This window comes from Scyliorhinus torazame, chromosome 5, assembly GCF_047496885.1.
Source record: "Scyliorhinus torazame isolate Kashiwa2021f chromosome 5, sScyTor2.1, whole genome shotgun sequence".
Lineage (NCBI taxonomy): Eukaryota > Metazoa > Chordata > Chondrichthyes > Carcharhiniformes > Scyliorhinidae > Scyliorhinus > Scyliorhinus torazame.
In genome coordinates, this window is record NC_092711.1 from 101,299,009 (window position 1) to 101,312,454 (window position 13,446).

General features: G+C 44.9%; 1 protein-coding gene across 7 annotated transcripts in view; it reads left to right on the plus strand.

The window, feature by feature from the left end:
* Positions 1–13,446, plus strand: part of LOC140419227 (uncharacterized) — a 408,534-nt gene that overhangs the window by 63,640 nt on the left and 331,448 nt on the right. For 3 of the 7 annotated variants that reach the window (XM_072503014.1, XM_072503016.1, XM_072503013.1), the window contains exon 2: positions 13,001–13,107. The gene's annotated coding sequence lies outside the window, so the exon portion shown is untranslated. Of the gene's footprint in view, positions 1–12,775; positions 13,108–13,446 lie in introns of those variants that run through there. The other 4 variants (XR_011945622.1, XR_011945627.1, XR_011945626.1 and 1 more) reach the window with 2 other exon arrangements.

Sequence of the window (13,446 nt, forward strand, 5' to 3'; positions counted from 1 at the left end):
TTTTCCTTCTGTGTCGATCAGTTTACCCTTTTCCTTCTGTGTCGATCAGTTTACCCTTTTCCTTCTGTGTCGATCAGTGTACCCTTTTCCTTCTGTATCGATCAGTTTCCCCTTTTCCTTCTGTATCGATCAGTTTACCCTTTTCCTTCTGTATCGATCAGTTTACCCTTTTCCTTCTGTATTGATCAGTTTCCCCTTTATCGATCAGTTTACCCTTTTCCTTCTGTATCGATCAGTTTACCCTTTTCCTTCTGTATCGATCAGTTTACCCTTTTCCTTCTGTGTCGATCAGTTTACCCTTTTCCTTCTGTGTCAATCAGTTGACCCTTTTCCTTCTGTGTCGATCAGTTTACCCTTTTCCTTCTGTATCGATCAGTTTACCCTTTTCCTTCTGTATCGATCAGTTTACCCTTTTCCTTCTGTATCGATCAGTTTACCCTTTTCCTTCTGTATCGATCAGTTTACCCTTTTCCTTCTGTGTCGATCAGTTTACCCTTTTCCTTCTGTGTCAATCAGTTGACCCTTTTCCTTCTGTGTCGATCAGTTTACCCTTTTCCTTCTGTGTCGATCAGTTTACCCTTTTCCTTCTGTGTCGATCAGTTGACCCTTTTCCTTCTGTATTGATCAGTTTACCCTTTTCCTTCTGTATCGATCAGTTTACCCTTTTCCTTCTGTGTCCATCAGTTTACCCTTTTCCTTCTGTGTCAATCAGTTGACCCTTTTCCTTCTGTGTCGATCAGTTGACCCTTTTCCTTCTGTGTCGATCAGTTTACCCTTTTCCTTCTGTGTCGATCAGTTTACCCTTTTCCTTCTGTATCGATCAGTTTACCCTTTTCCTTCTGTATCGATCAGTTTACCCTTTTCCTTCTGTGTCGATCAGTTGACCCTTTTCCTTCTGTGTCGATCAGTTGACCCTTTTCCTTCTGTGTCGATCAGTTTACCCTTTTCCTTCTGTGTCGATCAGTTTACCCTTTTCCTTCTGTATCGATCAGTTTGCCCTTTTCCTTCTGTGTCGATCAGTTTACCCTTTTCCTTCTGTGTCGATCAGTTTACCCTTTTCCTTCTGTATCGATCAGTTTACCCTTTTCCTTCTGTATCGATCAGTTTACCCTTTTCCTTCTGTATTGATCAGTTTACCCTTTTCCTTCTGTATCAATCAGTTTGCCCTTTTCCTTCTGTATCGATCAGTTTACCCTTTTCCTTCTGTGTCGATCAGTTTACCCTTTTCCTTCTGTGTCGATCAGTTTACCCTTTTCCTTCTGTGTCGATCAGTTTACCCTTTTCCTTCTGTATCGATCAGTTTCCCCTTTTCCTTCTGTATCGATCAGTTTACCCTTTTCCTTCTGTATCGCTATGTATCTTTTTTTAAATACATTAGTTTCAATTTACCATCTGAAATTCCTGATTTCCTAACGTTAAGTCTTGTTCAAACTAAAACAATTGAGTGAACTATTTACAAACACTGGTGGATTGGTTAATTGCAATTAGACTTAAACAATTCTATGTTTTAATATGAGATCACCTGAAAGTCTCTGAATTGTCTGCATTGGATGCAACCCTTGTAGCCTCATGTGAGGATATTGGTGTGAGTGTGCAGCTGTGATTTGTCAAATTTAAAATAACTTATTCAGAAATGCTTTGTGAAATTCATTGAAGAATGAATCCCAGACATGTTCAAACTGTGTCCTAGGCCAAACTAGTTTCAGCTGATGCTTCATCAATGACCGGACTCCCATGATGAGGTCAAAAGGCGGGATGCTCGCTGATGACTGCACAATGTTCACCATTTGCGACTCCTCAGTTACTGAAGCGTCCATGGCCAAATGCAGCGAGATAATATGTAGGTTTATACAGACAAGTGGTAAGTTGCATTTGTGCCACACAAGTGCCAGACTATGACCACCTCCAACAAGAGAGGATCTAACTATTGCCCCTTGACATTAAATAGCATTACCATCATTGAATCCCTCGCTGTCAACATCCTAGGGGTTACCATTGACCAGAAACCAAACTGGACTAGCCATAAATATTGTGGCTGCAAGAGCAGATCAAAGGCTAGGATCCTACGGCGAGTAACTCACTTCCTGACTCCCTAAAGCCTGTGCACCATCTACAAGACACAAATCAGGAATATAATGGAATACTCCCCACTTGTCTGGATGGGTGCAGAACCAACAACACTCAAGACAAGGACAAAGTAACCCACTTGATTGGCACCCTATCCACAAACATTCACTCCCTTCACCACGTATGAAAAATGGCAGCTGTGTGTACCATCTCCAAGATGCAGTGCAGTAGCTCACCAAGGCTCCTTAGGCAGTAACTTCCAAACTCAGCATCTCTACCATCTAGAAGCAGAATGGCAGCAGGTACCTGGGAACCACCACCTGGAAGTACCCCTCCAAATCACTAACCATTCCTATTTGGAAATATATATATTTAAAAATATATATTACTGGCAACATCGAGGGCCAGGGCCTGTACTGCGCTGTAATGTTCCATGTTCTATGTCACTGGGTCAAAATCCTTGAACTCCCTCCATAACCGCACAGTGGGTGTACCCACACCTAAGGGACTGCAGCAGATGAAGACGGCAGCTCACCACCACCTTCTCAAGGTCTTCTAGAGATGAGCAATAAATGGTGGCTGAGCCAATGACACCCACATTCCGTAAAAAAAATTTAAACTGTGACCGTAAAAGGAGAAAACATTTTTAAATCATCAAGGCATTGACTCATACTCCAATCAGGACAGAACGAAAAACACTGGTTATGGTCAACAGGAGTAAAATTAAAGTAAAAGGGAATTGAGTTTGGACAATTGGAGGCTTGGAAGAAATACTACTGAATTAGAACGATCCACAGGATGGATGCAGGCAAAGGGAGAGCTGGAGAATCTTCAAATCCAAGCGCGATCTGTCACTTTAATGATTTGTACATAGTCTTATTTGCTGGTAAATTAAAGTCGCCATAGCCCCAGATGACCAGAGGCTGATTTCCTCTTTGAGGGGGAGAGCTGACTGGTGGTGATTTAACCTGAGGATCACCACACCTCAGGCGAGGAGTAAGATTGAGAAGGCGGGGCCTTCATGAATAACCTCAGCTGGTTCAGGAATTGAACCTGCGCTGTTGACTTTATTCTGCATCACAAACCAGCTCTCTAGCCAACTGACCTCAACCAGCCCCCAGTTATATCCTAGTATTTTAGAATTAGCAGCTCTGCTAAGGATAAGGAATATCATTGAGTGACGTGTGGCGTGCTTATTCAAGTAAATATAATTAGCTAATTTTACCAGTCTCAGTGTGTCTTCTCAGGTATGTAATCAAGAAATCAGGAAAACAAGCTCATATCTTATAAAAAGCTGGATTGGCCAAAATTAATTGTGAGAACTGAGAGGGAGGAACTGAGGGAGATCAATATTAGTAGAGAAATGGTGTTGGGGAAATTGAGGGATTGAAGGCATAAATCCCCAGGGCCTGATATTCTGCATCCCAAAGTACTTAAACGAGTGGCTCTAGAAATAGTGGATGCATTGGTGGTCATCTTCCAGGATTCTATAGACTCTGGAACAGTTCCTGCAGATTGGAGGGTGGATTATGTAATCCCACTATTTAAAAAAGGGAGGTAGAGAGGAAACAGGGAATTATAGACCAATAAGCCTGATGCAGGAAGTGGGAAATGTCTTGAATCCATTATCAAGGTTTTGTAGCTGAGCTCTTGGGAAAAAAGTGGCAGGATCGGACAGAGTCCGAGGGCAGCACGGTAGCATTGTGGTTAGCACAATCGCTTCACAGCTCCAGGGTCCCAGGTTCGATTCTCGGCTTGGGTCACTGTGCGGAGTCTGCACGTTCTCCCCGTGTGTGCGTCGGTTTCCTCCGGGTGCTCCGGTTTCCTCCCACAGTCCAAAGATGTGCAGGTTAGGTGGATTGGCCATGATAAATTGCCCATAGTGTCCAAAATTGCCCTTAGTGTTGGGTGGGGTTACTGGGTGATGGGGATAGGGTGGAGATGTGGGCTTGGGTAGGGTGCTCTTTCCAAGAGCCGGTTCAGACTCGATGGGCCGAATCGCCTCCTTCTGGACTGTAAATTCTATGAGTCAGCATGGATTTATGAAGGGAAAATTTAATTTTGAGGATGTAACTAGTAGAATTGATTTTTTTTTAAATTTAGAGTACCCCATTCAATTTAGTGTGGCCAATCCACCTACCCTGTACATCTTTAGGTTGTGGGGGAGAAACCCATGCAAACACGGGGAGAATGTGCAAACTCTCCACGGACAGTGACCCAGAGCTGGGATCGAACCTGGGACCTCGGCGCCGTGAGACAGCAGTGCTAACCACTGATACATTTACATTGTATCCAACCTTGTGCAAAACCTATCATGGGAGCGTTTGATGGGCCAATGTAGAGGATCACTCCTCCACCCTCTCCCCGTAACCCCACCTAACCATTGGACATTCGGGGGAAATCTTTTAGAATGGGCAATCCACCTAACCTGTGCAACTTTGGACTGTGGGAGGAAACCGGAGCACCCAGAAGGAACCCACACAGCTACGGGAAGAAATTGCAAACTCTACACAGTCACCCAAGGCTGGAATCGAATCCCCTCCCTCTGATCTCCAGTCAGCCTCTGTTCGAATGAAAAGAGCCCCAGTTTCTCTAATCTCTCCTGCTAACTAAAGCCTCTCTTCCCTGGGATCATCTCAGTGAATCTCTTCTACACCCTCTCCATGGCCTTGACATCCTTCCTGGTGTAAGATCCCCAAAACCTGAAATTATATTCTAACTGCAGCCTCACCAATGATTTGTACAGATTTAAATGACCTCTGTCCTTTTGTACTTCACACCCAGAATTATAAAACCTTGGATCCCATGTGTTTTTTAAACACTTTATCAACTTGTCTGCCCACATTTAAACATTTGTGTATCTGAAACTCCTTTTAGGGTTTGGGAGATATTAACATGGCTGAAATACATTGACATCCAATGTCTGATATAATGTGTGTTATGGGAGAGAGAAGTTTAGTCTCAGTTAGAAACTCAAGCAGGCGCTTCACTGCAGACAGGTCACCTTGGAAACGCTGATAAGACATTCCTTCACTGCAGACAGGTCACCGTGGAAACGCTGATAAGACATTCCATTCCACAGAATCGACTCATTGGAAACTCTAATCGGATTGGGGAGAGGACAGAGTTTGTCTGTTATTAACCTCAACATAAACTTAAACCAGAGTGAATAATGGAACAGATTAAATTCTAATGTGTGATGTTTGTAGCTACAGTAATGGAATTATCAGAAATAACAGAATTAACAGGTCGGGTAGTTTCGGGAAAATGAGGAAATTACTGAAGAAACGTAACTGCTGGGAACCAGGAATGTGTCCTTGTAAATCAGATTAGAGAAATTCCTGCTGTCTTTTCCTCACTTGCTGCATGAACTGTGTTCTGGACTGGCCACCAAACCTCAGGAAAGATACACTGCACTTGGTAACTGTCCAGTACAGATTGACCATGATGAAGTGAGGCTGGTGAACTGAGTGAATCCCTTCCCACACACAGAGAACATTAACGGTCACTCCTCAGTGTGAACAGGTCGATGAATCTCCAGGTCTGATTAAATCTGTTCCACAGTCCCCAGATTTCCAAGGTTTCTTCCAGCGTGACTACATATCGTTGGAAAGGTCAGACCATCGGCTAAAACGTCATCCACATTCCGAGCACAGGAACTGTTTCTCCCACATTGAACAGGGTCTTTGAACAAAGAACAATACAACACAGGAACAGGCCCTTCGGCCCTCCAAGCCTGTACCGGTCATAATACCAACCTTTTCCAAACCCTCAGTACATCCTTGTGCCGTATCCCTCTATACCCATCCTATCCATGTCTTATTAAAATGCCTTTTGAACACCGTTAATGTATCTGCTTCCACAACCTCCCCTGGCAATGCGTTCCAGGCACTCACCACCCTCTGCGTAAAAAAAACTGCTCGCACATCTCCTCTAAACTTTGCACCACGGATCTTAAACCTATGTCCCCTGGTGACTGACCCCTCCACATGAGGAAAGAGTGCCTGCCCATCCACTCTATCTATGCCCCTCATAATCTTGTCGACCTCTATCAGGTTAACCCTCAACCTCTGTCTTTCCAATGAAAACAATCCGAGTCTATTCAGCCTCTCCACATCGCTAACACCCTCCAGACTCGGCAACATCCTGGTAAACCTCCTCTGCACCCTCTCCAAAGCCTCCACATCCTTCTGGAACTGTGGCGACCAGAATTGTGGACAATTTTCCAAGTGTGGCCTTAACAAGGTTTTATACAGCGGTAGCACGACTTGCCAGTTTTTATACTTGATGCCCCGTCAAATGAAGGCAAGCATTCCATATGTTTTCTTGAGTACCTTGTCCATTTGTGCTGCCAACTTCAAAGGTCTGTGCACATGCACACACAGATCTCTCTGGCTTTCTATATTCCTAGGAGTTTTGCCATTTACGGTATATTTCCCCTCATAATATAACAATATTCTCCAGTAATGCTACTCCCCCACCCCTTTTACATCCCTCTCTATCACTCCTGAAACATCTATATCCTCCAACGTTCAGCTGCAAATACTGCTCTTCCTTTAAACATGTTTCTGTGATAGCCACAACATCGTAATTCCAAGTGCTAATAAGTGCTCTAAGTTCATCTGCCTCCCCACTATACTTCTGGCATTGAAACAAATACACTTCAAACCACTATGTTTGAGCAGACAGGGTGATGTTGTTCTCTTATTTTTGTTCTCCAATTCCCCTTCAATTATCACACCTTCTACGCTAGCGCTCTGGTTCCCATCCCCCTGCCGTACTAGTTTAAATCCTCCCGAGTGACTCAAGCAAACCTCCCAGCCAGGATATTGGTGTCCCTCCAGTTTAGATGCAATACATCCTTCCTGTACAGATCACACCTGCCTTGGAAAAGATCCCAGTGGCTGTTCACCCTCCCCCTTCAGGATGTCCTGTGTTCATTCAGAGACATCCTGGACCCTGGCAGCAGGGAGGCAACATGCCATCCTGGAGTCTCTTTCCCGTCCAAATAAGCACCTATCTGTGCCCCTTCCTGTAGAGTCCCCTATAACTATTGTTCTCCCGCACTTTGCCCTCCCCTGCTGAGCAACAGAGCCAGTTGTGGTGCCACTGTTCAGGCTGCTGTTGTTGTTTTCCCCACTGGACTATTCCCCCCCCCCCCCCCCCCCCCCAACAGTATCCAAAACGGTATACCTGTTAGAGAGGGGGACAGCCATAGGGGATTCCTGCACTGCCTGCCTTCCCTTTCTAGCGGTCACTCACCTGTCTGATCCAGTGAACAGACCGTGCAAATAACTTTAACCAGTTACACAGCCTGAAAAAAACATCACACCATTCACAGCAGGGAGACACCGTGCACGTGTCCTGTGTGGACGAGGCTTCAACTGATCATCCAACCTGGAGAGACACAAGGACACCAGCACCATGGAGAAAATGTGGAAATGAGGACTGGTAAACGGTTCAAATGTTCAGCTCAGCTGGAAAATCATCGACGCAGTCACAATGGGGAGAAGCCAATCATCTGTTCTGTGAGTGGGAAGGGATTCAGAAGGTCAGCCAGCCTCATGTCACACCAACAAATTCCCACTGACGAGAGGCCATTCAGCTGCACTCACTGTGAAAAAGAGGTTCAGGCGGTTATCTAACTTCAATGTATACCAACATGTTCATACTGGGGAAAGACTGTTCACTTGCTCCGTGGGTGGGAAGAGATTCATTCATTCATCCAGCCTTCTGATACACAAGCAAATACACACCAAGGAGAATCCACTTACTTGTACTCAGTGTAGGAAGAATTTCAGGCAGTCATCCACTCTCATTGCACACCAACATATTCACACTGGGGAAACTTCATCTGCTCTGTATGTGGGAAGAGATACTCTCAAGGCAGCAGCCTGCTGTTTGTTACACACACGTACACACACAGGGGAGAAGCCATTCATCTGCTCTGTGTGTGGAAAAGGATTCACTCAGTCATTTAACTTCTTGACACATGAACAGCTACATGAGTGACTGAAAAGACTGGATTTTGCTGTTATTGCTGCTGTCAATCACATACAAGATTGATAGTCTTACAATATTTGGTTTATTTCTGCTGATGTCAACAACCCCTATAACTGGCTGCAGTTTAATATTCTGGATTTGTCACTGAACTTGGGGCTGCAGGGACTCTTTTTAAAATCGTCTTTCCTCTTTATTCAATGTCTCTCTCAGGAACACACTTGCTATAGTGTTATGAACTTTTACTTTAATCCTAAATAGTTTTTGGTTTCTGAAACATTCCACTTGATCTCCCAAGTGGAAAATGCTGATTAATCCTTGCTGACAATTCTTTCTGACTTACAGATTCTTCACTGTGACACCACATTATGAAATTAAATTATCAACATGAAATAAAACCATAAAATATTTCACAGGTTCATCAATAGAAACTTAATCAATCAACACTATTATTGATGAAGTTTGGAAGTTGCTGAGTTGAATCATTTCTGACACAGCAGCAGCAACATTTGGTAAAGGTGGAACCCACAACAAAGACGGTTTTGAGACCCACTCAGCAGAGATGACATCTGTCATTGAAGCAAAAGGCAAAGCCGACCCGATGCCCAACATAAACCCAAGAGCTAGAACAGTGCATCACTTGGGACTTGAACATTGTCAAGACCATTGCGTAAAAGGTGGAGATGCTGTGCAAATAAACACTGGAGCAGCCTCTGTCAAGAAATCTGAAACCAAAGATAGTTTCATATTTCTTTCGGTTTCAGATTCCAGCATCAGCAGTAATTTGCTTTTATCAAGGAATCTGAAATGCCTTTGATTATGGATTATTTTTAAAAAATTTTTAGAGTACCCAAGTCATTTTATCCAATTAAGGGGCAATTTAGCACAGCCAATCCACCTACCCTGCACGTTTTTGGGTTGTGGGAGCGAAACCCACGCAAACACGGGGAGAACGTGCACACTCCACAGATTGACCCGGAGCCAGGATCGAACCAGGGACCGGCGCCGTGAGGCAGCAGTGCAAACCACTGCGCCACCGTGCTGCCCTGATTATGGATTAGGGTGAAGTTCTCAGCAACAGATGTAAACATGTCCCCCTGGGTTGAACACGACTGTGAGCTGTACCCCTGGTGAGATGGACACCTCCCGGTCTCTTTGACTCTCCTGCAGCTTCCTGTCATGGTTGAGTTGGACAAGCAATCCTCATCACATGAACTGGAAAAGGCCATTGATTGTTGAGAAAGCAGAAAGGCACCCAGCAAGGATGGCATTCCAACTGAACTGTTCAAACACAAAGTCTCATCGACTGTCACACCTTCATGGCCTGCTCCTCCTCTGTTGTTGGCTGTTCCTCATTTCGAGGATGACATCTACTCAGAGTCATGTGTTTTCTCTTGTGGTCTTTTTGCGATGGGAGAAGGTGTTTCTCGACCTGCAGATCTTTGGCAGAGATCCCTCTCTGCTACTCTCTGCCTCTTCATTGAGGCGTCGGAATTCAAAAGTAATAATAATAATAATCTTTATTATTGTCACACGTAGGCTTGCATTATCAGTGTAATGAAGTTACTGTGAAAATCCCCCAGTCGCCACACTCTGGAGCCTGTTTGGGTGACTAATTCACCGAAACAAGCACGTCTTTCGGGGAGAATATGCAGACTCCACACAGACAGTGACCCAAGTGGGAATCGAACATGGGACCCTGGGACTCTGAAGCAATGGTGCTAACCACTGTGCTACCATGCTGCCCTAATGATGCAGTTTGGTGGGCATGTTGTCACGATAGTGACTGATTGGCAGGTATTAGACAGGAGCTGAGGAGCATAAAGTGGGAACAATTGTTCGTGGTGAAATGCACAACAGTAATGTGGTGGTTATTTAAGGAGCACTTGCTGCGAGTGCTGGATAGTTTTGTCCCACTGAGACGGGGAAGGAATGGTAAGCTGAATGAATCTTGGATGACAAGAGAAATGGAGCTGCTAGTCAAGAGGAAGACGAAGCTTACGCAAGGTTGAGGAAGCAAGGATCTTGCACGGCTCTAGAGGGTTACAAGGTAGCCAGGAAGCAACTCATAAATGGACTGAGGAGAGCTAGAAGGGGGCATGAAAAAGCCGTGGCGGGAAGGATTCGGGAAAACCCCAAGGCATTCTACAATTATGTGAGAAATAAGAGGATGATCAGAGTGAGAAGAGGGCCGATCAGGGATAGTGGAGGGAACTTGTGCCTAGAGTCTGAGGAGATATGGGAGGCCCCAAATGAATATTTTGCTTCAGTATTCACGAGAGAGAGGGACCTTGTTGCTCATGAGAGCAGTGTGAACTAGGTTAATAGACTCAAACAGGTTGACATTAAGAAGGAGGGTGTGCTGGAAATTTTGAAAAGCATCAAGATAGATAAGTCCCCTGTGCCTGACGAGATTTACCCAAGGTTACTATGGGAAGCGAGGGAGGAGATTGCTGCGCTGTTGGCGATGATCTTTGCGTCCTCGCTCTACACTGGAGTAGTACCAGATGATTGGAGGGAGGCAAATGTTGTTCCCCTGTTCAAGAAAGGGAATAAGGAAATCCCTGGGAATTACAGAGCCATCAGTCTTACGTCTGTGGTGAGCAAAGTACTGCAACGGATTCTGAGAGGTAGGATTTATGATTACTTAGAAAACCATAGTTTGATGAACCATAGGCAGGTCATGCCTCACAAGCCTCATTGAATTCTTTGAGGATGTGACGAGACACATTGATGAAGGTCGGGCAGTGGATACGGTGTATATGGATTTCAGTAAGACATTTGCTAAGTTTCCCCATGGTAGGCTCATTCAGAAAGGTAGGGGGCATGGGATACAGGGAAATTTGGCTGTCTGGATACAGAATTCGCTGGCCAATAGAAGACAGTGGGTAGTAGTGGATGGAAAGTATTCCACCTGGTGGTCGGTGACCAGTGTCCTGCAGGGATCTGTTCTTGGACCTCTGCTCTTTGTAGTTTTTAAAAATGACTTGGATGAGGAAGTGGAAGGGTGGATTAGTACGTTTGCCGATGACACAAAGATTGGGGGAGTTGTAGATAGTGTTGAGGGCTGATGCAGGTTACAACAGGACATTGACAGAATGCAGAGCGGGCTGTGAAGTGGCAGATGGAGTTCAACCTAGATAAATGTGAAGTGATTCATTTTGGAAGGTCGAATTTGAATGCTGAATACAGGATTAAAAGGCAGGATTCTTGGAAGTGTGGAAGAACAGAGAGATCTTGGGGTCCGCATACAGAGATCCCTCAAAGTTGCCACCCAGGTTGATAGGATTGTTAAGAAGGCGTATGGTGTGTTAGTTTTCATTACCTGGGGGGTTGAGTTTAAGAGCCGCGAGGTTTTGCTGCAGCTTGATAAAACCCTACTTAGACCACTCTTGGAATATTGTGTCCAGTTCTGGTCGCCTCATTATAGGAAGGATGTAGATGCTTTGGAGAGGGTACAGAGGAGATTTACCAAGATGCTGCCTGGACTGGAGGGCATGTCTTATGAAGAAAGGTTGAGTGAGCGAGGGCTTTTCTCACTGGAGCGAAGGAGGAAGAGAGGTGACTTGATAGAGGTATACAAGGTAATGGGAAGCACGGATAGAGTGGAGAGCCAGAGACTTTTCCCCAGGGCGTAAATGGCTGTCACAAGGGGACATAATTTTAAGATGATTGGAGGAAGGTATAGGGGAGATGTCAGAGGTAGGTTCTTTACACCGAAAGTGGTGGGTGCATGGAATGCACTGCCAGCAGAGGGCGTGGAGTCAGAAACATTAGGAAGTTTTGGCATATGGACAGCAGTAAATTGAAAGGGTGTAGGTTAGGTTGATCTGAGATTAGGATAAATGGTCGGCACAACATCATGGGCCGAAGGGCCTGAACTGTGCTGTACTGTTCTATGTTCTAAACTCTTCCCAGTCATTACGGTCAATGCGTATTACATAAGTGGGGAGTGAACAGGAGTGGAGTAAATTCAGAGACAGGCAAGGAAGCACCCACATATTAGCCTTGACCAGAACACCAGCGTTTTCAGCATTGTTTCTCCAGAACTATTAAAGCTCTCGAAGGAAGGAAGCACAGGTTCAGGTGCTGGTGGAGATCCTGTTGCATCCTCAGTCACCAAGAGTAATTATATATAAAATCGAGGTCTTGAAATATGTGAAGGTATGATTGATAAGTTTGCAGATGGAAAATTGTTGGTGTGGTAACTAGCGAGGAGAAAAGCCTTAAATTACAGCATGATACAGATGGGCTGGTTATATGGGCAGAACAGTGGCAAATGGAATTTAACCAGGAAAAGTGGCAGCTCTTGTACAGGATCAGTATAGACATGGTGTGCCAAGTGACATCTGTGCTGGATCATTCTAGAAAACACTGAACATTCAGTATCACGAGCAAGAGGGAAGAAGATAGAGGAATTACTGATTCTGGGATTGAATCCAGCAAGAGTTTGCATCTTTTGGGGAGGAGAGAGGAAGGACCCATTGGGGGAAAAAAAACTTAAGTTCTGCATTGTTCCACAGGAGAGCAGCATTTAATCATCTTGAGAAATGGAAAATAGATGACCTATTGACAATAATTTGTTTGATTATTTTTATCAGTTGGTAACGAAGTTATTTTGTATTTACTGCTTGTGGTGTCAATGGTGCGGCTATTACCCAACATTCACTGCGCCTGTGAATGTGCCCTGTACACTCCACAGGAGCCCAGTGCGCAGACGCATTGCTCGGTGTATCGAGCATGCGCAGTGTCACTTTGCTCGGAGGTCTGGGCGTGTTGGAGCGACTGTTTCCAGCTGTGGGGCTGAGGGAGGAATGGAGCCGGGAGTCGGGCAAAGGAAACTTAACTATATTACACTGGAGAAAGAAGGTTGGAAAGATCTCAATACAAACACAAAAATACAATTCAAATAATTTATTTTCTTTTACCCCAGCAATATCCTGACAGAAACAACGGCCGTAATTCTCCGTTCACATCGCTCCCGCGAATGGAGTTCTGGATGAGTGCCAAATTCTCCGCTCTTCATAAATTCTGACATTGGTAAGAGGCGTTTAACAACATGGAGGGAGCGAGAGATCTCGGGGGTGGGCGGAAACGTTGTGAAAAGCTGCTGCAATCTTCGGAAAAGAGTTTCCGGGACCCAGTTTGTACCGAGCGGAGCTGCAGCTCCTCATGTTCGGCTCGGGATAACGGCCGCCATCTTTGTTGGATGTGCATCAGGGCGCATGCGCGTTTGTCATCTTTGTCGGGCGATGTTTCAGTGAGTGGGACAATCTGGATCTGGAGATTATCGACCTTTGTGTGGAAGGATGGTGTTCCAGATCATTATCACTCACTACCTCCTATCTCCCCTGTAGATCTTATTCACAATCTTAAATC